This window comes from Microcaecilia unicolor, chromosome 1 (assembly GCF_901765095.1).
Source record: "Microcaecilia unicolor chromosome 1, aMicUni1.1, whole genome shotgun sequence".
Classification (NCBI taxonomy): Eukaryota; Metazoa; Chordata; class Amphibia; order Gymnophiona; family Siphonopidae; genus Microcaecilia; species Microcaecilia unicolor.
Window position 1 is genome coordinate 597,441,576 of NC_044031.1, and position 22,498 is coordinate 597,464,073.

General features: G+C 41.7%; 1 long non-coding RNA gene across 1 annotated transcript; it reads left to right on the plus strand.

The window, feature by feature from the left end:
• The first annotated feature begins 117 nt into the window (after positions 1 to 117).
• Positions 118 to 14,217, plus strand: LOC115460451. Its single transcript, XR_003940500.1, has 3 exons — positions 118 to 131; positions 3,827 to 3,831; positions 14,116 to 14,217. It is a non-coding gene; the product is annotated as an uncharacterized LOC115460451 (long non-coding RNA).
• The last annotated feature ends 8,281 nt before the right edge of the window (positions 14,218 to 22,498 follow it).

Consider the following 22,498-nt stretch of genomic DNA (forward strand, 5'->3'; position numbering starts at 1 on the left):
TTGTGGCAGGAAATAGATCACAACAGGTACAAATTACATTAGAAATTGCTTTCAGTGTCTTGTTCTCTACATGAAATTCTAGTTTTGCATCAAAATCTTAACACAGCATCATGTCAAATTAATCTGAATTTGTATTTTACCATTATGTTGCTATCTTAAATTGCCAGCATGAAAAACTAACATAATAACAGACAGAAGATGAAGACCAACATGGACCCACCTTGCAATTATAATTTAGGAGTGTGGATGGATGTGGAAAAGAAAGGATTTTTGGAATGAACTAACACCTTTTTCAGAGTTGCTCAAGGGGAATTACATTTAGGTACAATAGGCATTTTTCCTGTCTCCAAAGGGCTTATAGTCAAAATTTATACTTGAGGCAATGAAGGGTTAAGTGGTTTGTCCAAGATCAAAATAAGCAGCAGTAGGATTTGAACCCTTGCTTTTGTGGTTCTAACTTTGCTGCTCTAACCATTAGGCTTCTCCTATTCAACAAAACAAAAAGAAAAGGAGTGGGAATTGGGGCCCAATTGTTGTTCCAAGACTTGATCCCTAGTCCCTAATCAATTAGTATGAAAACAGTCATGGAGCACTATACCTGTAAGTTATACACATAAGTCTGCCTAGATTCCACCTTTGCGTATCCTTGCCTGTTAAATGCATGCTAAGATATGTGCATATTTATAGAATAGTACTTAGAATTTTGTCACATATGTGCATATATGCCATTATTCTAATATATGCTGTGCTTATTTGGTGCTTAACTGTTCGCATTAGCTTATAGAGTTACCCTCTTAAAAGGGCAATTCTTTAAATGAGTGCCTAGAATTAGACACCTAGAGGGCACTGAATAGGAGCCTGTTCTATATAGGATAGGCACAAGCACTTACCCCAAACATAGGGGCCCTTTTACTAAGGCGCCTCTAAAAGTGGCCTGCGCTGGTGTAGGCATGTGTTTGGACATGTACAGGTCCATTTTTCAGAACGCCTGGAAAAAAGGCATTTTTTTGTGGCTGAAAATGGACATATGGCAAAATTAAAACAAGTGCACGTCCGTTTTCGGCCTGAGACCTTACCGCCACCCACTGACTTAGCGGTAAGATCTCGCGTGCTAACCGTGCGGTAAGCATCAGCATGTATAAACTGCTGATTACTGCTGGGTGAGCGCCACATGGTTGAAAAATAGAAAATATTTTCTACTGCGCATTTCGGACGCATGTCAAAAATGAAATTACTGCCCGGGGCATGCGGTAGCCGGGCGGTAGTTCCAATTTGACACATGTTGGATACGCATAGGTGCCTACGCACCTTTGTAAAAGGGCCACATAGTGCTGATGTAAATGCTTGTATCTAAATGGATAGTGCAGTGGCCTGAGAACCAAGATAACTGAGTTTGGTTCAATAATAAATAGAAAAAAAGTGAACCTCTCACTCAAAAATCAAAACCCAATTATATGATCGGGAACTTGCTGGAAAATTCTTGAGACATAAAATTAAATGAAAAAGTTAAATAGAGAGGAAAAGCTTTAGAATCTGGTCTGGAACTGCTATCGTCCTCATAGACTTTTTCATAAGGCTCCTCACAGGCATCAAAACTTCTCTTCAATAACTTCTTTTTTCTTTTATTAAATAAACAAAAGTCTTGACTTCTCTATTTAAACTCCAATTTTCATTTTTTTAAATCTTCTTGACTATCAAAAGACAATTCATATTCAAGTATCAAACTTTTTTCAAATTGGTAATACTGTTCAATAAAGCAAATTGTAAAGAGCAGTCACAGTCGGTGGGACCCTGCTCTTTACAATTTGCTTTTATAAACAGTATTACCAAGTTTGGTACTTGAATATGAATTGTCTTTTGACAGACAAGATTAAAAAATTTAAAAAAACGGAATTGGAGTTAAAAATTGAGAATTCAAAAGACTTTTGTTTATTTAATAAAAGACAAAAGAAGGTATTGAATAGAGGTTTTTATGCCTGTGAGGAGCCTAAAGTCTGTGAGGATGATGGCAGTTCCAGACCAGATTCTGAGGCTTTTCCTCTATTTAACATTTTCATTTAATTCTATTTCTTAAGCATTTTCCAGCAAGTTCCCAGTCATATAATTGGGTTCTGATATTGTGATCTCTACTGTTTTTGAGCCAAGCTTGATTCCCACTGCAGCTGCTTGTGGCTCTGGGCAAGTCACTTAACCCTCCATTGCCCCAGGAACAAAATAATTACCTGTATATAATATGTAAACCACTATGACTGTAACCACAGAAAAGTGTTACATCAAATTCCATCCCCCTTCCCCTTTCATTCCAGCAGGCATGTTCATGATGCCCATAAATTCCAGCATGCTAAGAGGCAAGTTCTTAGCCCTTTTTAACACTTCCAATGGCCTCCTTCATATAAATGCCTAAGATATAGAAACAGACAATATGACTGGATATACTATAGTGGATGGGTGCAGACTTTGTGGACCGTAAATTATTTTTAATCTTAACAAGCTGTTTCATGGCATTATTAATATGATGAGGGATGGGTGCTGACAGAGAGACTCTGTTGCAGTTGTGTAGCCAGGAATTTTCGACAGGGGTTGCATCTGTATTTCCCTCTCTTCCTCCTGCCGCATCTCTTCCTTCCCGGCCCAGCCCTGCAAAGATCTGGCAATTCCCTCCCTCCCCCACTCTTCCTCCCCACCATACCTTCAAATCACCTCCAGTCTTCACCCGTGAAACGCCAGCGGCACTAATAGGCTGCCTGCAGCCTGCACCGGGGCTTTCTCTCTGAATTGTCCCACCCTTCAGAAAACAGGAAGTTGCAGCAGAAGGGGGCGGGACGTTTCAGAGACAAAGCCCCATGCAGGCCGCAGGCAGTCTATGAGTGCCCCTGCCATTGGTGCTACCCAGGCGAAGACTAGGCATGGGGAGGGGGTGGAGCAAGGGGAAGGAGAGAATTGCAGGTCTTTGCTGGGCTGGGAAGGGAAGGGAGACATGCGGTGGAAGGGAGAAGGGAGGGACTGACAGGGGGTTCAAATGCAACACAAGCACCTTGATTGGATATGCCACTGCTCTGTTGGCCAAAATGTTATTCTTGTTTGGATTCAATATCTGTCAAAGTCACAGAAGCTACTAACAATATTGTTGCTTCATCTAATTTCAACTGTTTGGAAACAACGACAAAAATATTGACCAGTAGTAGTTTTAGGGGCACTTTTACCAAAATGCATTAAAGTTTGACACTTACCAGGTAGTAAGGGGATAGGTCTATAAAATAGGCCCCAAATATGCACATGATTGATTAGAAAACAATATTATATACATACATGTGTGAATTAGCATGCTGTCATGCCAGCACAGTAATTATTACTGCCATCATGTGCTAATACAGGGGTGGGTAACCTTTATACACAGAGGGCTGCAAGAGTGTCAGTACAACCCGTAGCAGGATGCCACATTACATAATGTTGGAACCAGAAATACTTAAAGTTCCATAGACCTTTGATGATAAATAACTACCTAATAATTTAACTAAAAATGATGGAAACAAATTGCTAGAATGGCTATTCTGAAAATATTTGTGTTTCATTTACAGTTGCTACATTGGCAGTTATCTTGCTGCACCATATGCCTAGAATAGACTTCCTGAGCCGGTACGTCAAGCTCCATCTCTGGCCGTCTTCAAATCTAAGCTAAAAGCCTACCTTTTTGATGCTGCTTTTAACTCCTAACCCTTATTCATTTGTTCAGAACCCTTATTTTATCATCTTCACTTTAATATTCCCTTATCTCTTGTTTGCCCTGTTTGTCTGTCCTAATTAGATTGTAAGCTCTGTCGAGCAGGGACTGTCTCTTCATGTTCAGGTGTACAGCGCTGTGTACGTCTAGTAGCGCTATAGAAATGATAAGTAGTAGTAGTAGTAGTAGTATAGAGATCCCCTGAGGAAGCCAAGTGATGAAATAGGTCCCCATTGGGATTATTCGGGATCATCCGATTGCCTCAAGCTAAGTTCAGCTGTTTAGCAACACATTTTCATGTCCTATGTGGAAGTTGTGCATGTTGAAGGAAATTGACCATGCCATAAATTTAATAAAAAAAAATATTTTTCACATAAAAATTCACAACAAATGGTTTTGTTGGAGGTTTTTTAGACCAATGATAGAAGCTGTGAACTGTGACTCGAATATCATGATATCTGATATGGGGTTAGTCGATGGATACCATGGTCAACTGAGGTCTTTTTCTTCCATTATTCAATTTTTTTTGCTTTATTTAAGTGAGTTAGGGGGTCTTTTACTAAAGATTAGCTTGAGTTATCTGCTTCAGGGCCCATAGGAATAAAATGGGACCTACTGCAGGTAACTCGAGCTGACCTTTAGTAAAAGACCCCCTTAGTTTTTCACTCTTTTTTGATTGATTTGAAATACAGTATTTATAATTGCTAGAATGACATTTTCTGTATACATGTTCCATAGTCTTGGTGGCCGCATTAAATTTAATGGTCCCAAAAAACAAACAGGCAATTGCTTTGCAAAAACCAGAACAGCACCCAGGTGAGTAGTCCAAAACAAACCCAAGTAGTCCAAAGAAGAAATTATTAAAGGGCCCTTTTATCAAGGTGCACTAATGGATTTAGCTCACACTAATAATTAGTGTGCATTAAATGATAAGATACCTATTACAGTGGGGGAAATAAGTATTTGATCCCTTGCTGATTTTGTAAGTTTGCCCACTGACAAAGACATGAGCAGCCCATAATTGAAGGGTAGGTTATTGGTAACAGTGAGAGATAGCACATCACAAATTAAATCCGGAAAATCACATTGTGGAAAGTATATGAATTTATTTGCATTCTGCAGAGGGAAATAAGTATTTGATCCCTCTGGCAAACAAGACCTAATACTTGGTGGCAAAACCCTTGTTGGCAAGCACAGCGGTCAGACGTCTTCTGTAGTTGATGATGAGGTTTGCACACATGTCAGGAGGAATTTTGGTCCACTCCTCTTTGCAGATCATCTCTAAATCATTAAGAGTTCTGGGCTGTCGCTTGGCAACTCGCAGCTTCAGCTCCCTCCATAAGTTTTCAATGGGATTAAGGTCTGGTGACTGGCTAGGCCACTCCATGACCCTAATGTACTTCTTCCTGAGCCATTCCTTTGTTGCCTTGGCTGTATGTTTTGGGTCATTGTCGTGCTGGAAGACCCAGCCACGACCCATTTTTAAGGCCCTGGCGGAGGGAAGGAGGTTGTCACTCAGAATTGTACGGTACATGGCCCCATCCATTCTCCCATTGATGCGGTGAAGTAGTCCTGTGCCCTTAGCAGAGAAACACCCCCAAAACATAACATTTCCACCTCCATGCTTGACAGTGGGGACGGTGTTCTTTGGGTCATAGGCAGCATTTCTCTTCCTCCAAACATGGCGAGTTGAGTTCATGCCAAAGAGCTCAATTTTTGTCTCATCTGACCACAGCACCTTCTCCCAATCACTCTCGGCATCATCCAGGTGTTCACTGGCAAACTTCAGACGGGCCGTCACATGTGCCTTCCGGAGCAGGGGGACCTTGCGGGCACTGCAGGATTGCAATCCGTTATGTCATAATGTGTTACCAATGGTTTTCGTGGTGACAGTGGTCCCAGCTGCCTTGAGATCATTGACAAGTTCCCCCCTTGTAGTTGTAGGCTGATTTCTAACCTTCCTCATGATCAAGGATACCCCACGAGGTGAGATTTTGCGTGGAGCCCCAGATCTTTGTCGATTGACAGTCATTTTGTACTTCTTCCATTTTCTTACTATGGCACCAACAGTTGTCTCCTTCTCGCCCAGCGTCTTACTGATGGTTTTGTAGCCCATTCCAGCCTTGTGCAGGTGTATGATCTTGTCCCTGACATCCTTAGACAGCTCCTTGCTCTTGGCCATTTTGTAGAGGTTAGAGTCTGACTGATTCACTGAGTCTGTGGACAGGTGTCTTTCATACAGGTGACCATTGCCGACAGCTGTCTGTCATGCAGGTAACGAGTTGATTTGGAGCATCTACCTGGTCTGTAGGGGCCAGATCTCTTACTGGTTGGTGGGGGATCAAATACTTATTTCCCTCTGCAGAATGCAAATAAATTCATATACTTTCCACAATGTGATTTTCCGGATTTAATTTGTGATGTGCTATCTCTCACTGTTACCAATAACCTACCCTTCAATTATGGGCTGCTCATGTCTTTGTCAGTGGGCAAACTTACAAAATCAGCAAGGGATCAAATACTTATTTCCCCCACTGTATATTCCTATAGGTATTATCATTTACTGTGTGCACTAAGGGACTAATTCTATAAATGATGCCTTAAAAATCGTCGCCAAACCCCCCCATACAGTTAGTGTAATTCTATAAGCTATGCCCAAAGTTGCATGTAGTTTATAGAATATGCGCATGCACTATTCTTGTGACTAAAATTTAGGTGCACCTATTTAGGCATCCTAAAACCAGGCCTAAATACCTGCGCCTAAGTTAGGGCGCAGATCAGGTGTATTCTATAATAGAATTTATGCACACCACGTTATGTAATACACCTCGAAAGTTGTGCGTGTAAATTCTAATGTGCACAGTCTAAAAAGGGTCAAGATCGTGGACGTGGAATGGGCAGGTTGTGAGCATTTCAATAACCTATGCACACTATTATAGAATACACATGATCTGCGCCCTAACTTAGGCGCAGGTATTTAGGCCTAGCTTTAGGATGCTAAATAGGTGCACCTAAATTTTAGTCATGAGAAAATCCGCCGCAAGGCACAGAACTCAAGACTCCCCACGGAAAACAGCAATGTAAAATAAAAGTGGGAGGGCGACCAAGGATACCAAAGACTGAGAAGATGTATACATCTTCTCAGCATTTGGTATCCTTGGTCGCCCTCCCACTTTTATTTTATCTAAATTTTAGTCACAAGAATAGCAACATAATATGTACTGTACTGTTTTGGGATCTTGCCAGGCTCTTGTGACCTGGATTGGCCACCGTTGGAAACAGGATGCTGGGCTTGATGGACCTTCGGTTTATCCCAGTGTGGCAATACTTATAAGTACATATACATAAGTAATGCCATACTGGGAAAAGACCAAGGGTCCATCGAGCCCAGCATTCTGTCCACGACAGCGGCCAATCCAGGCCAAGGGCACCTGGCAAGCTTCCCAAACGTACAAATATTCTATACATGTTATTCCTGGAATTGTGGATTTTTCCCAAGTCCATTTAGTAGCGGTTTATGGACTTGTCCTTTAGGAAACCGTCCAACCCCTTTTTAAACTCTGCTAAGCTAACCGCCTTCACCACTTTCTCCGGCAACGAATTCCAGAGTTTAATTATACGTTGGGTGAAGAAACATTTTCACCGATTTGTTTTAAATTTACTACACTGTAGTTTCATCGCATGCCCCCTAGTCCTAGTATTTTTGGAAAGCGTGAACAGACGCTTCACATCCACCTATTCCACTCCACTCATTATTTTATATACCTCTTTCATGTCTCCCCTCAGCCGTCTCTTCTCCAAGCTGAATAGCCCTAGCCTCCTTAATCTTTCTTCATAGGGAAGTCGTCCCATCCCCGCTATCATTTTAGTCGCCCTTCTCTGCACCTTTTCCAATTCTACTATATCTTTCTTGAGATGCGGCGACCAGAATTGAACACAATACTCAAGGTGCGGTCGCACCATGGAGCAATACAACGGCATTATAACATCCTCACACCTGTTTTCCATACCTTTCCTAATAATACCCAACATTCTATTCGCTTTCCTAGCCGCAGCAGCACACTTAATATACTAGATTCAGCAAAATCCTCAAATTGTTCCTATTCAACAAACTCTCACAAAGAACAACCATATCTTTAACAACTAATTATTACCTGAATTGGTTATTATTCTATTTACCATTAACCTTCTCTTTGCTTCATGTAGAATTTTTCATTCATAATAGATTGTCTAAATGTTAAATATCCATAGCTATCCCAGTATGTTTATGATACTGTATAGTAAAATTGGATTCCTACAACAAATTACAACAAATATCTCTCATGAATATTCATTGTGGCTATCCCAACAACCTGATATATATATATATATATATATATATATATATATATATATATATATATATATATATATATATATATATATATATATATATATATATATATATATATATATATATATAATCAGTGCATCTTTGTACCCAGAAAGTATAGAAAAGTAAGAGGAAAAACAAACCAGTACGGTTTTCCAAAGAGATGGCTGAAAAAGTAAAAGTAAAGACAAAATATAAGAACAATCAAAACGTCTTTTTTTTTTTACACAGATCCAATGCAGTATATATTTCACAAAGTAGTCTAACAGCAGCCACTTAATATCATGCAGATATATTCATCATTTATCGCTTAATTAGGCTAAATAGAATGAGGGATGAATTGAAAGCAGTATTGAAATATAAAAGGCGAGAAATTATATAACGAAGATTGTTTTTCTGTATCTCTGCTGAGGATAGCACAGAAAGTAATGGACTGAAAGTGGAGTATGGGTGATTTAACTTAGACATTATGAAGAATTTTGGAACTATATTGTACTTAAGCACTGGAACGAGTTAGCTAGGAAAATGGTAAATCTCTATCAATAGAGATTTGTACAGAGGATGAAGTGACCCCACCTCCCCAGCTGTCTGGGATGCTTTATGTACAGTAGACCTTGCCTTGATATAGATGGTAGATTAAATGACCTGTTAAGGTCCCTTACAGTGCTAACTTCCATAAGATTAGAAAGAAGCAACTGCTAAGAACAAAGGTCTGATAATGGTGTTTATGCAACTCTGAAAGCATTCATCTGTACAACTGCCTCAGCGTTTACAACAGCAGCAATAGGAATAAATAGCAGTGATTTTGGGTCCCACTCAAGCAGCATCTTGCAAATAGCTGTTTTCAAAGACTTTTCTCATTTCAGGGCACTAAAAAAAAAAGAAGAAGAACCTTTTTACAGTACAGCTTCAAATCTTTACCTGTCATAGCCTCAGTTTTATCTTTCTTGACACATACCGTACCTGTCAACTTACTATAAATCACTTTAAGAAAAAATTCCTAAGTTAAGATTTTCTGAATTTGCTAGCCCTGTTTTCATACTAGAATCAAAGCTACAAGATACTTGCAGAGAAATTCTATAAAGTACAACTAAGCAATTGTGGACCGATTATGTACTATATCATTAGAATAATGGCATGGGTGCACATATTTAACATAGATACGTGTATTTGCCAGACTTCTGCCTGAGTGCTATTCTGTAGATATACATGAATATTACATAAGGTATATTTTACAGATAGGTGTACTCATGGATGAAGTGTGGGTGGAACATGATTGAGATTCATACACACATAACTTATAGGGGCCCTTTTACTAAGCCGTGTAAGCATCTATGAGCGCCCAATGTAAGCCAAAATGGAGTTACCGCACTGCTACAATATGGGTCTTGCAGTAATTTCATTTCTGGCGCACGTCCTATACGCGCATCCGAAAAATAATTTTTATTTTCGGATGCGTGTATCAGATGAGCCTCAAGTGGCATTTGACATGTGTAGGTCATTACCGCCCATGTTACCACGTGAGTCTTTACCGCTAGGTCAGTGGCTGGTGGTAAGGTCTCAGACCCAAAATGGATGCACGGCAATTTTGATTTTGTCCCACATCCATTTTCGGCAAAAATTTAAAAAGGCCCTTTTTACAGGTGTGCTGAAAAATGGATCAGCACACTCCCAAAACCCGTGTCTACACTACCGCAAGCCGTTTTTCAGCGCACTTTAATAAAAGGACCTCATAGTTTACTATGGTGCTCATTTTCAAAAGAGAAAAAGTCTCAAAAGTGACACAAAATAGCAGATGGATGTTTTTCCGACAAAAATGTCTAAGTCGCAATTTTCATAAAGGTAGAACTGGGATGTTTTTCACTGAGTGCATTCAAATAGCAAGGGGGTATGTTGGAGGAATGTTTTGGGTGGGGCTTGGGCGGGCTTACAATCTGGACGTTTTTCTGCGATAATGGAACAGAGAAAAAGGTCCAAGCAGAAAAGAAACACGCTTTTATCTAGACTTGTTTCAGTCACGACTAAGTCTGAGAAAAGTGCCCTAACTAACCAACTGACCACTGGAGGGATGAAGGCATGACACCCCTTAATCTCCCAGTGGCTACTAACCGCCTCCCAACCCGCAAAGATGTGAAAGAGGCAGTAGATACCAGACTCTATGACAGCTCCTGCTATTATGGCCATTCTTAAGAAAGCATCAGGCAAGTGGATGGAGTAGCCTAGTGGTCAGTGCAGTAGACAGGGAACAACAGGACCCAGGTTCAATTCCCTTAATGCTTTCATTTCAGTACAAATATATGAGCCCTCCTGGAACATAGAAATGCCTCTTTTACCTAAATGTATAAGTGACCTGCAAGTCTGAGGGCTATTGTAGTGGTGAACCTTTAGGTACAATATGTTTTCTCTATTCCTGGAGGGCTTATCATACAATATGAACTAAGATGTCTGTGTGGTCAGTTTACTAGGAATGCTGACAGACAGATGTCCCTATGGCTTGTTTTTCTATCTATTTCCCTAGGACTTTTTGTTTTCTTCTGAAAATGGTACTTACAGATGGACATGTTGAGCTAGACATTTTTTTGAGATGTTATCAGCAAAATGCCCCAATTTGGACTTAGACCATACCGACAATGCCCCCCTCCCACGGGTACGCTTATAGGTTATATAATACCATAAGTTACAAGTGTATCTCTAGAACATAGATACAATTCCTCCAGCTCTATGGCAGGCATATGTGCTCATGTCTAAATTATAGGTGGGTATTTTTGACGTTATGTTAGTATTCTATAAAGAAAAGTAAGTGCCTATGTTCCCTTATAGAATATGCACCAATCATGTGCCCACCTATATATAGGTGCAAAGTTTTGCAAGTACCCCCAAAGAGAGTAATTTTCAGTGTCAATGGTCAGCATATTTACTTAAATGCCAACCACAGCACTTAAATATGTATATTCAGTGCTGCTATATGGATAGTACTCACTGCTGACCACCTCTGCTTAGGGAAGGAATGAGAGTGGAATGTGGAAGTCACAATTTGCAAGCATCAAACATATAAACGGCGAATGACTGATTCACTTGCAAATGCGCAGTAGAGACTTCCCTCTCTGTCCCGCCCCCACGTCAATACGTGATGACCGGGGGGGGGGGGGCGGGACAGAGAGGGAAACTGCGCCGCCGAGGTTGCTACCGTTCCCCTCCCCCCCAACTCGGAGTCGCCGCCGCCACCACCCCTTCACCCGGCCCGGGCCCTCTCTTCCCTTCTGAACTTACACATCCATTCGCCGAACGCAGCAACGCACATCAGCTGAGCTGCCCCTTCCTTCTCTGCTTGTGTCCCGCCCTCGCTGACGTTATGTCACAGGAGGGCGGGGCCACAGGCAGAGAAGGAAGGGCCCACGGCAGCTGAGCTGATGTGTGTTGCTGCGTTCGGCAAATGGATGTGTAAGTTCAGAAGCGAAGAGAGGGCCTGGGCCGGGTGGAGGGGTGGTGGCGGCGGCAGCGGCGATTCTGAGGGGGGAGCGGTGGCAACCTCGCGGGGGGGAGGGGAAGGAAAACCCCAATACCAGCCCGTTTTTACGGGCTCAACGGCTAGTATTTTATAAAATATGTGTATGTACACCTCTAGCATACCTAGGGTGGGCGGTCTGCCACGGGATCTGGCAGCGAGGGGGTGTGCGGAGCAGGCCCACACTGTCGGCTCTGTCAGTCTCCTGCCCCAGAACAGGAAGTTGACATCTGAGGGGGCAGGGGACCGGCAGAGCCGACAGTGCGCACCTGCTCTGCACACCCCCTTTCTTAGAGGAGGGGTGTGTGTGCTGCCTGGTGGGTGCAGTGCCTGTGCTTCACCCAGGGGTGTGTGTGCTCTGCTCCGGGTGTCATATAAGGTTGGTACACTGCTGATGCACATTAAAATTATTGGAGAAATTTTAATAACACACTGCCTAATAAGAGAATACCTATTTTATAAAGACAGATAGATGCTTCTGTGTTGTTATAAAATATTACCACAAATTTAGCAGAAATTGCACATAGATTGAAGGATCGGACATTTCACCTGTTCCAGAGCAGGTTATAGTTTCAATGTGCTCAAGTAGCTTGTTAGAAAATCCCCTTGCTCTGCATAGACTTCCACATATGTATGTACCTCAGTACTGAAGTTGAAAATTATGCATGAAAGAGATTTGTATATAATGGAGGCAGTGTGTGCAAATCAAGTTCATGCATATTCAGTGAGGATATCCTGAAAACCTGACTGGCAAGGGTACTCCAGGACCGGACTTGGGGAAGCACTGGTCTAGCCCACGCTTTCACCGTTCTAACATAAGTACTCTACTTCATTGCCTGGATAGAGCTGTTGGCGTACAGTTATTTTTGCAAGGAACTAATTACAGATTAGCAGACTAGTCTGAAAACACCAGAGGGCTGAGGTCAATCAATGAACTGCAGAGTTCTGGAACCTTGCACTTCAGACTATTCCCCTTTCACCTCACTTCCCCCGTCTCCAACTCATTAGCTTTTCGACATGCTGTCACACTCGCTTTTAGTGATATACATTAGCCTTCTTAGTGTTAGGCACTACATTTGCTGCATTGTAGTTGCTAAGAAACCGCCCCAATATTAAAACAAAAAAAAAAACAATTACAGAAACCATAGCCTACATTCATTTTGTGCTTCGCCCTATCTCTGTAGCAACAATGCTTCTCAACTGAAGAATTTTTTTTTTGGACTCTTCAAAAACCAAACAGAATCCGCTAGCATAGTGGCAGCTTCCTAATAGGATCTGTCATCTTGAAAGCTGAGAACTGTGCAATTTTCAAAGATTATTTGCTTTAGGACTTTTTTTTTTAATTTTTAATCATTTGGCAGCCATTAATTTGCAATCCTTAAAATAAGGACCTCCCTGTTGTATACTGTATAATGTGACATATAGTTCATAAACTGTAGATTAATTGGAAATTTCACTGTAGCAAATCAGAGAAAATTCTTCATCACCCAACGCATAAGCAAACTCTGGAATTCGTTGCCGGAGAACGTGGTGAAGGTGGTTAGCTTAGCAGAGTTTAAAAAGGGGTTAGACAGTTTCCTAAAGGACAAGTCCATAAACCACTACTAAATGGACTTGGGAAAAATCCACAATTCCAGGAATAACATGTATAGAATGTTTGTACGTTTGGGAAACTCGCCAGGTGCCCTTGGCCTGGATTGGCCGCTGTCGAGGACAGGATGCTCGGCTCGATGGACCCTTGGTCTTTTCCCAGTGTGGCATTACTTATGTACTTACTAGCCATTAAGCCCGTTAAAACGGGTGAGATTTCCAGCTTCCCTTCTCGCCGCCGCTCCCTCCCCCCTCCGTGCCGGGCCCCCTGCACTGACCTGACAGCACCTCTCACCTCCGTGTGAAAGCGCTGCAGGCAGCAGCAGATCGCTCTGCTGCTGCCTGCAGCGCTTCCACATGGAGGTGAGAGGCGCTGTCAGGTCAGTGCAGGGGGCCCGATACAAAGGGGGGCGGGAGCAGCGGCGGGGATGGGGGGGGAGGGTGGAGGTTGGTGCACGTGATGTTCGTTTCCAGGCTCCAGCGTCAGCGTCCGACAGTCCGACTCCATTTCCCTCTCTGTTCCGCCCTCTGACATCATCACGTCTTGACCCGAGTGCGGGACAGAGAGGGAAGTCTCTACTGCGCATTTGCAGGTGAGTTGGTCACTTGCCATTTATATGTTTGATGTACTTATGCAGGGTTAGGTATTTCAACAATGACCCAATTTATATTATATATTTATAATTTTAGGAGAAAAAGAATCTATAATCAGCAAGCATAGAGGCCTACCACATATACTAATGGGCATTACAGATGTGCCTAACATGTCATTAGCTAACACCACTGAGCATTTAAATGTATGTTATTTACATGTGTTTTAGCATTACCAGTAGTTTCCTGGTGGCAACACGGATGTGCCTGTAAATGTACCAAACTGTTACATTTAAAAATATGTAAATTAGATCATTATGAGGCTTTCTTTTAAAGTTTTTGTCACAAAAACGTCCAGATTGGTATTTTCCAAACCAGTTTTTAGACATTTTTCTATGAAGTCCATCAGAAGTCTGTTCAAATCACAAAGGGGCATGTCAGGGGTGTGTCAAGGGCAGGATCTGGGCGTTCCTAACACTTGGACGTTTTTCTACCATAATGGAACAAATCTATAAGTTGGGTGTTTTGGTCTAGACCTGTTTTATTAACGAATAAGCCATAATAAAGTGCCCAAAATGACCAGATGACCACAGGAGGGAATCAAGGATGACTACCCCTTACTCCTCCAGTGGTCACTAACCTCCTCCCACCCCCCAAAATGTGATTAAAAACATTACTTACCAGCCTCTTTGTCAGCTTCAGATGTTATACTCAGGTCCATTAGAGCAGCATGCTGGTCCCTGGAGTAGAGTAGTGGTGGGTACAGTGTACTGCAGACAGGTGGACCCAGGCCCACGTCTCCCTCAAAACGTATCAGAAGCCCACTGTACCCACATATAGGTGCCCCCTTCACCCTTAAGGGCTATTGTAGTAGTGTACAGTTGGGGGTATTAGGTTTTGGGGGCTCAACAGAAAAGATAAGGGAGCAACAGTGAGATGCGTGCCTGAAAGCATTTATTTGAAGTCCACTGTAATGCCCCCTAGGGCACCCCATTGCTCTTCTGGGATGTCTGTGTGGCCAGTCTATAAGAATGCTGGCTCCTTCTACATCCCAATGGCTTGAGTTTTGTTGGAGGTTTTTTTTTCCAAAAACGGACCATAAACATATACGCACAGAGCACAAACACATCTAGCAAATAGCCATTTTTGGGAAAAAAAAGATAGAAGTTTTTCGGGTTTGAAAATCACTATATTTCACACTTGAATTTTGTATGTTTTTAGCAAAACATCCAAAGTTGGACTTAGATGTCATATCGAAAATGCTGCTTTGAAAACATACCTCCAAATCATACAATCATATAATTAAAAATCATAATAAGTCACATAATACTAAAAATTAACATAAAAGGACATAATTACGTGTACCAGTTGAATAAATAAATACATATATCATAAAAACGCAGGTTTCAAAAAAATGTGCAGAGTGACATAACACGCTAATAAACATTAAAATGTGTGAAGGAACCCAAGCAAATGTCATACCCTTATGGTGTAAGGCTGGTTCCCAAACCTGGTCTTGGAGGCACCCTAGCCAGTTAGGTTTTCAAGATATTCAATGAATATTAAAGAGAGAGATTTGCACACAGTGCAGGCAGTGCATGCAAATCTTTCTCATGAATATTCATTGTGGATATCCTGAAAACCTGACTGACTGGGGTGTCTACAGGGCGAGGTTTGGGAATCACTTACATCACCACAAGCAATGCTACGGAAAACATGAATAAAAGCAGTTACTCATGCTCAGTCTAATCCCTGAGATAAATGCATCTGCATACATCAAGAAATTTCTCAAGAAAAAGCTGCAAAGAACAAACAAACAAGCACTCACCAGGATATTCAACCAGCTAAAACCGGTCCTAGACAGGGGTGTAGCTAGACCTCGGCGGGGGGGGGGGGGGGCGGCCAAAGCCCGAGGTGGGGGGGGGCACTGTTTAGCCACCTCCCCATGCCGCCACTGACCCCCGCATCACTTTGGACCTCTACCGCAACCGCAAACCCCCCCACCCCCTGCCCCGCCGCCGCATCAGGTACCTTGTTTACTGGTGGGGGTCCCCAATCCCCACCAGCCGAAGAGTCTTCTTCAGCGCCAGTCGACTCCGGCGTCTTTCTTGTGTGATCATCTGTTTCTGATGCCTTACATCCTGCATGGGGCTACATGTATGGTTAAGGACATAAGGCATCAGAAACAGATGATCACACAACAAAGGCGCCGGAGTCGACTGGCGCTGAAGAAGACTCTTTGGCTGGCGGGGATTGGGGACCCCCGCCAGCAAACAAGGTACCTTATGATGTGGCGGTGGGGCGGGGGGCGGGCGGCGGTGGGGGGAGGTAAAACGTAGAGGAGGCCAGGGCGTAATCTGTGGGGGCCAATGCCCCCATGGCCCCACGTAGCTACGCCCCTGGTCCTAGATTTTAATAGCATATATGTGGTTTATATTAAAAAGTATGGGGTTCTTTTACTAAGGTGCGCTGAAAAATGGCCTGTGGTACTGTAGATGCGTGTTTTGGGTGTGTGCAGAACCATCTTTTAGCACACCTGTAAATAATTCCTTTTTAAAACATTTTTGCCGAAAATTGATGTGTAGCAAAATGAAAATTGCTACGGTTCCATTTAGGGTCTGAGACCTTACCGCCATCCATTGACCTAGCGATAAAGTCTCGCGTGTTAACCAGGCAGTAATGACCTACATGCACCAGAAAATAAAAAATATTTTTTGGCCACGCGCAGCGGACACGCGCCAAAACTGAAATTACCTCAAGGGCCACGTGGTAGCCGGGCGGTAGCTCAGAATTGGCAAGCGTTGGGCGCACGTAGGTTCTTACGCGGCAAGATGGTGGAGGCTATTATTAAGAATAAAATTGCAGAGCATATACAAAAACATGGACTGATGAGACAAAGTCAGCACGGATTTAGTGAAGGGAAGTCTTGCCTCACCAATCTAATGCATTTTTTTGAGGGGGTAAGCAAACATGTGGACAATGGGGAGCCGGTTGATATTGTATATCTGGATTTTCAGAAGGCGTTTGACAAAGTGCCGCACGAAAGACTCCTGAAGAAATTGCAGAGTCATGGAATCGGAGGTAGGGTATTATTATGGATTAAGAACTGGTTGAAAGATAGGAAGCAGAGAGTAGGATTGCGTGGCCAGTATTCTCAGTGGAGGAGGGTAGTTAGTGGGGTCCCGCAGGGGTCTGTGCTGGGTCCGTTGCTTTTTAATGTATTTATAAATGACCTAGAGATGGGAATAACTAGTGAGGTAATTAAATTCGCCGATGACACAAAATTATTCAGGGTCGTCAAGTCGCAGGAGGAATGTGAACGATTACAGGAGGACCTTGCGAGACTGGGAGAATGGGCGTGCAAGTGGCAGATGAAGTTCAATGTTGACAAGTGCAAAGTGATGCATGTGGGTAAGAGGAACCCGAATTATAGCTACGTCTTGCAAGGTTCCGCGTTAGGAGTTACGGATCAAGAAAGGGATCTGGGTGTCGTCGTCGATGATGCGCTGAAGCCTTCTGCTCAGTGTGCTGCTGCGGCTAGGAAAGCGAATAGAATGTTGGGTGTTATTAGGAAGGGTATGGAGTCCAGGTGTGCGGATGTTATAATGCCGTTGTATCGCTCCATGGTGCGACCGCACCTGGAGTATTGTGTTCAGTACTGGTCTCCGTATCTCAAAAAAGATATAGTAGAATTGGAAAAGGTACAGCGAAGGGCGACGAAAATGATAGTGGGGATGGGACGACTTTCCTATGAAGAGAGGCTGAGAAGGCTAGGGCTTTTCAGCTTGGAGAAGAGACGGCTGAGGGGAGATATGATAGAAGTGTATAAAATAATGAGTGGAATGGATCGGGTGGATGTGAAGCGACTGTTCACGCTATCCAAAAATACTAGGACTAGAGGGCATGAGTTGAAGCTACAGTGTGGTAAATTTAAAACGAATCGGAGAAAAGTTTTCTTCACCCAACGTGTAATTAGACTCTGGAATTCGTTGCCGGAGAACGTGGTACGGGCGGTTAGCTTGACGGAGTTTAAAAAGGGGTTAGATAGATTCCTAAAGGACAAGTCCATAGACCGCTATTAAATGGAAAAATTCCGCATTTTTAGGTATAACTTGTCTGGAATGTTTTTACGTTTGGGGAGTGTGCCAGGTGCCCTTGACCTGGATTGGCCACTGTCGGTGACAGGATGCTGGGCTAGATGGACCTTTGGTCTTTCCCAGTATGGCACTACTTATGTACTTATGTACTTATTAAAAGGGCTCATAAATGTGGGAAGTTTTTCTTGGTGATGCAGTGCAGAGTGCAGGTCATGTGACCCACCAGTCTTTTAAGGGAAGCTCCAGTAACACTAACTAGATGCTGTCTGCACAGTGACTCCCATGAAGGTTGGAGGTCTTGGTGAGTGCTTGTTTGTTTGTTCTTTGCAGATTTTTCTTAAGAAACTGCAGTCCTAAAGTAGGGAAAATAGATTTTTTTTAAAATTGGGATTTATGAACCACCTTCTAGGGATGAAATTAACCCAAGGAGGTATACAGCAGGTATCGCTTGACATAAAACTTACAATTGTATTAACAGTATAAAGAATAGTAAAATTACCATATATAAGCAAGCTCCTTTTATTCTGAGCTTTCTTCAACTTCTTCTTCAAACACCAGGGGTAATTTCCTAAAATTAAAGCTGAGTTGGTTCACTAGAGCAATTCACTGTGGGGTTGCTATAAACAGATGATATATTGCTTTAGCTATCTCTTCGTAGTCTGACCCTTCTACAGAAACATGCATCTTTATAAAGGTCTCAATAGGGCCAGTGTTAGGGGTAGATAACCAGTGAAATTGCTTTGGGCCCTCATGTTACAAGGGGCCTCAAGTCTACCTGAATTTGAAGGTGGAACAGTCTTCAAGCAGGTTTTGGGGCTTCCTGTGCTCTGGACCCCATCATGTCCACCATTGGCCTTGTTTGCAAATGTCATTGCAAATATGTTTCTTCTTTCAGCAAAGAGAAAAAAAGGGTAGGCCAATAATCAGTGCTGTTGCTACTGTTAAATATGTGAGCCATATGCATGTTCAGAAGGACAAAACTATAAGTATCATAGCTGAAAATTCAAATATAGCTTTCTATTGATTTCTTATCCTTTTAAAATGATTCCTTCTGTTTACTCTTCAGCCCTTCAACACAATATGGGTTGAGACGTAGTGGCATTTATCTGGATAATGTCCACTATTATTTGGATAAATGTCTTAGGGACCCTTTTATTATTTAGCGTGTGCTAATAGATTTAGTGTGTGCTAAATGCCAAGAAGCACGTAGATATGAAAGAGGCTTCTTAGCATTTAGTGCATGCTAATTCTGTTAGCACGCACTAAGTTTAGTAAAAGCCCCTTAGTCAGGCCTATCCATGGATATTCAGTGACACTATCCATGTGAAGCTCTGGAACTCGTTGCCAGAAGATGTCATATCAGCGGTTAGTGTATCTGGGTTTAAAAAAGGTTTGGACAAATTCCTGGAGGAAAAGTCCATAGTCTGCTATTGAGACCGACATGGGGAAGCCACTGTTTGTCACTGGGATCAGTACAGTGCTGGATTTAGGCATAAGTTAAACAAGCCACAATTTAGGGCCTCACAAAATTTCAGAATTGTCCTGGCTTTTAGAAGTTTATGTGCAGAGCTGACATCCACAAATGAAATAACAAAATTCATTTTAAATACCTTACTGTTATTATTATTATTTATTGCATTTGTACCCTGCGCTTTCCCGCACATAGCAGGTTCAATGCAGCTTACATAGTAAATAGAATTACAAAGTATTGTAAGGAGAATATTATAAATTGTAATAAACATAGTAATAGTAAGGTTTTAAGAATATGTGAATTGAACATGGAAAGGTAGACAAGGTGTGATAGGCAAAAGTAAAGAGATTGGGAGGGGTATGGAGTAGGGAGATGGAGAAGAGAAGACTGGGGTATCAGTATAAGGAGTTAGGGAGACATGGATTAAGGTATAATCATCTTCAGAGCAGGAGATGTGTGGGTGGCCTTAAAAGGTTAGGTTGGGTCATTAGGGTAAGCTTGCTTGAAGAGATGTGTCTTCAACATTTTTCTGAAGGGTAGATAATCGTTAATTGTTCGGATTAAACAATTAAAAGGCATATATATGTTTTTGTGATGACTCAAGGTCCTGTTTTGGTACGCATCTTTGTGAGACCTTCTGGTGTAACTTTTTAACAAGGGACTTTCAAGCTTTATATAGATTAGGACTTCACCAAGTCTAAATACGGCACTGGATCAGCAGCATAAATCTTACTACTACCTGGAATTCTGAAAAAACAAAAAAGGGGGAAAAACCCACTTCCAAATAGATCTATACAGGAAAAAAGGGGAAAGGGAAAACAAGTACAAGTGGCAATAAATGTGAATGCAATAAAATATTCTTATAAAACAATACTAAAGAACAAAGAGACATCAAATGAGTATATAATGGGCTATCAGATCTCTTATAGCCCCAGCTATTTCAGTTCCTAGCTCCTCTATTCATGCATCAATCACTTACCTCAAAGTTCCTCGGCATCTATTTTTAGTATTTGTTAATTTTATTTTATATAAAATATACCAAAAAAAGCTAAAATATGCCAAAAAAACAAAACAAAATTATATCCTGTGCTTTAAAAACAGCAAACATAAATAAGCATAGTAGACTGCTGGTGGCTACTTAACACCAGAAAACATAGTAACAGCGCTGATCTTTGAGATGGCTTCCAATCTCCCATAGGATCACCTATAAAATACTTATGATCATTCATAAGATACATTATTCTGGTAACCCTTTTTATCTCTTCCATTTTATCATCCCCATCTCTCTAATAGGTCATAAGAATAGCCATCTTGGGTCAGACCAATGGTCCATCTAGCCCAGTATCTGGTTTCCAACAGTGGCCAATCCAGGTCACAAGTACCTGGCAAAATCCCTTAGGTCTTCACAACACAGCTCTCTTGTTGTTCCTTCTTTCCGGGTCATTTGCCTTGATACTGTACATAACCAGATCTTCAGTGTTACGTATTTATACATTTGTATCCCACATTTTCCCATCTATTTGCAGGCTCAATGTGGCTTACATAGTACCGTAAAGGCGTTCGCCAAGTCCGGTAGAGAAACAAATACAAGGTTATGTTGTGGTCGAAAAAGGTAGGTGTGTTTCAGGCACTATGGTCCCTACACTTTGGAACACTCTGCCCATATATCTTAGGCAAGAACAAATGTTCCAAAGCTTCAAAGAAGGTCTGAAGACCTTCCTATTTAAAGATACTTACAGTCCCAGTGGAAGCCAGTGGTTCTAGTATGTTTTTTGGGTATCTCCTTAGGTGGACGGGAGCATCATGCTATCATTTGCTTTTATCTGTTTCTCTGGCTTTCCTGTCAATAATGTAGTTCCTTTCCTATTATTTCATCTATATTATTTATTCTTTTTAGCTTTGTACACCACACAGAATGCTCAATGTAATGAGCGGTATATCAAATATTTAATAAGGGGTCCTTTTACTAAGGTGCGCTGAAAAATGGGCTGCGCTGGTGTAGGCGCATGTTTTGGACGAGTGCAGATCCATTTTTCAGCGCGCCTGTAAAAGAGGCCTTTTGAAAATTTTTGCCAGAAATGGACGTGTAGCAAAATAAAAATTGGTGCGTGTCCATTTTGGGTCTGAGACCTTACCGCCACCCATTGACTTAGCGGTAAGGTGTCACGCAGTAACCGTGCAGTAATAGTCTATGCGTGTAGAATGATAATTATCGCCCGGCTTCCACCGCATGCTGGAAAATAAAAATTATTTTCCTGGCATGCGTAGTGGACACACATAAGAAATGAAATTACTGCCCGGGCCACGCGGTAGCCGGGCGGTAACTCCAAATTGACGTGTGTAGGATGCGCATACGTGCATACACGACTTAGTAAAAGGGCCCCTAAACTTGGAAACTTGGAAATATATATGCTATTCTATTCTATTCTTGATATTTATATCCATCTTATGCCAACAAGGTATCCAAGGGGGTTACAATAAAATATACAATACAAAAATAATTTGGTAAACTATCAAATCATATATTAAAATACATTAAAAATATGTTTTCAGAGCTTTACGAAATGAGAGATACTCTGAAAAAGTATGAATTTGTTCAGGAATAGAGTTCCAGATCTTACTGGATTGATATTTGAATGAACTATCTAAGACTCTTCTGTATTGAGCCTTCTTAATAGTTGGGAATCCAAGTAACAATGAAAGAGAATTTCTCTGAAAAACTGGAAAAGTTATTAATTGGGTATTCAAATAGGGACAATAACCATGCAGGAGTTTAAATACTAAATTCTAGTCAGGCATTAATCAGCAACAAATGTAAATGTCTTAGCAATGTAGTCACATGATCAAATTTACGCCATCTTTGCAGTATTTTGTTAAAGCTGTAACCTATTAAAAGTTTCATTTGCAGTCTTACATATAAAACATTGTAATGATCTAATTGAGATACAATAATAGGCTGCACCAACACCCGAAAATGTTCAGGAAAAAAACCAGATCTAATTACTTTCAATCGATATAATTTAAGAAATATCTTACTTAAATGATTTGTCTGAGGTTCCAATGTCAGTAGAGTATCCAAAATAACTTCCCAAATTCTGGAAGTTTTTTTCTATTTCTAATTGCTCAGAAGAGCAAAAAAGCACAAGGAGCC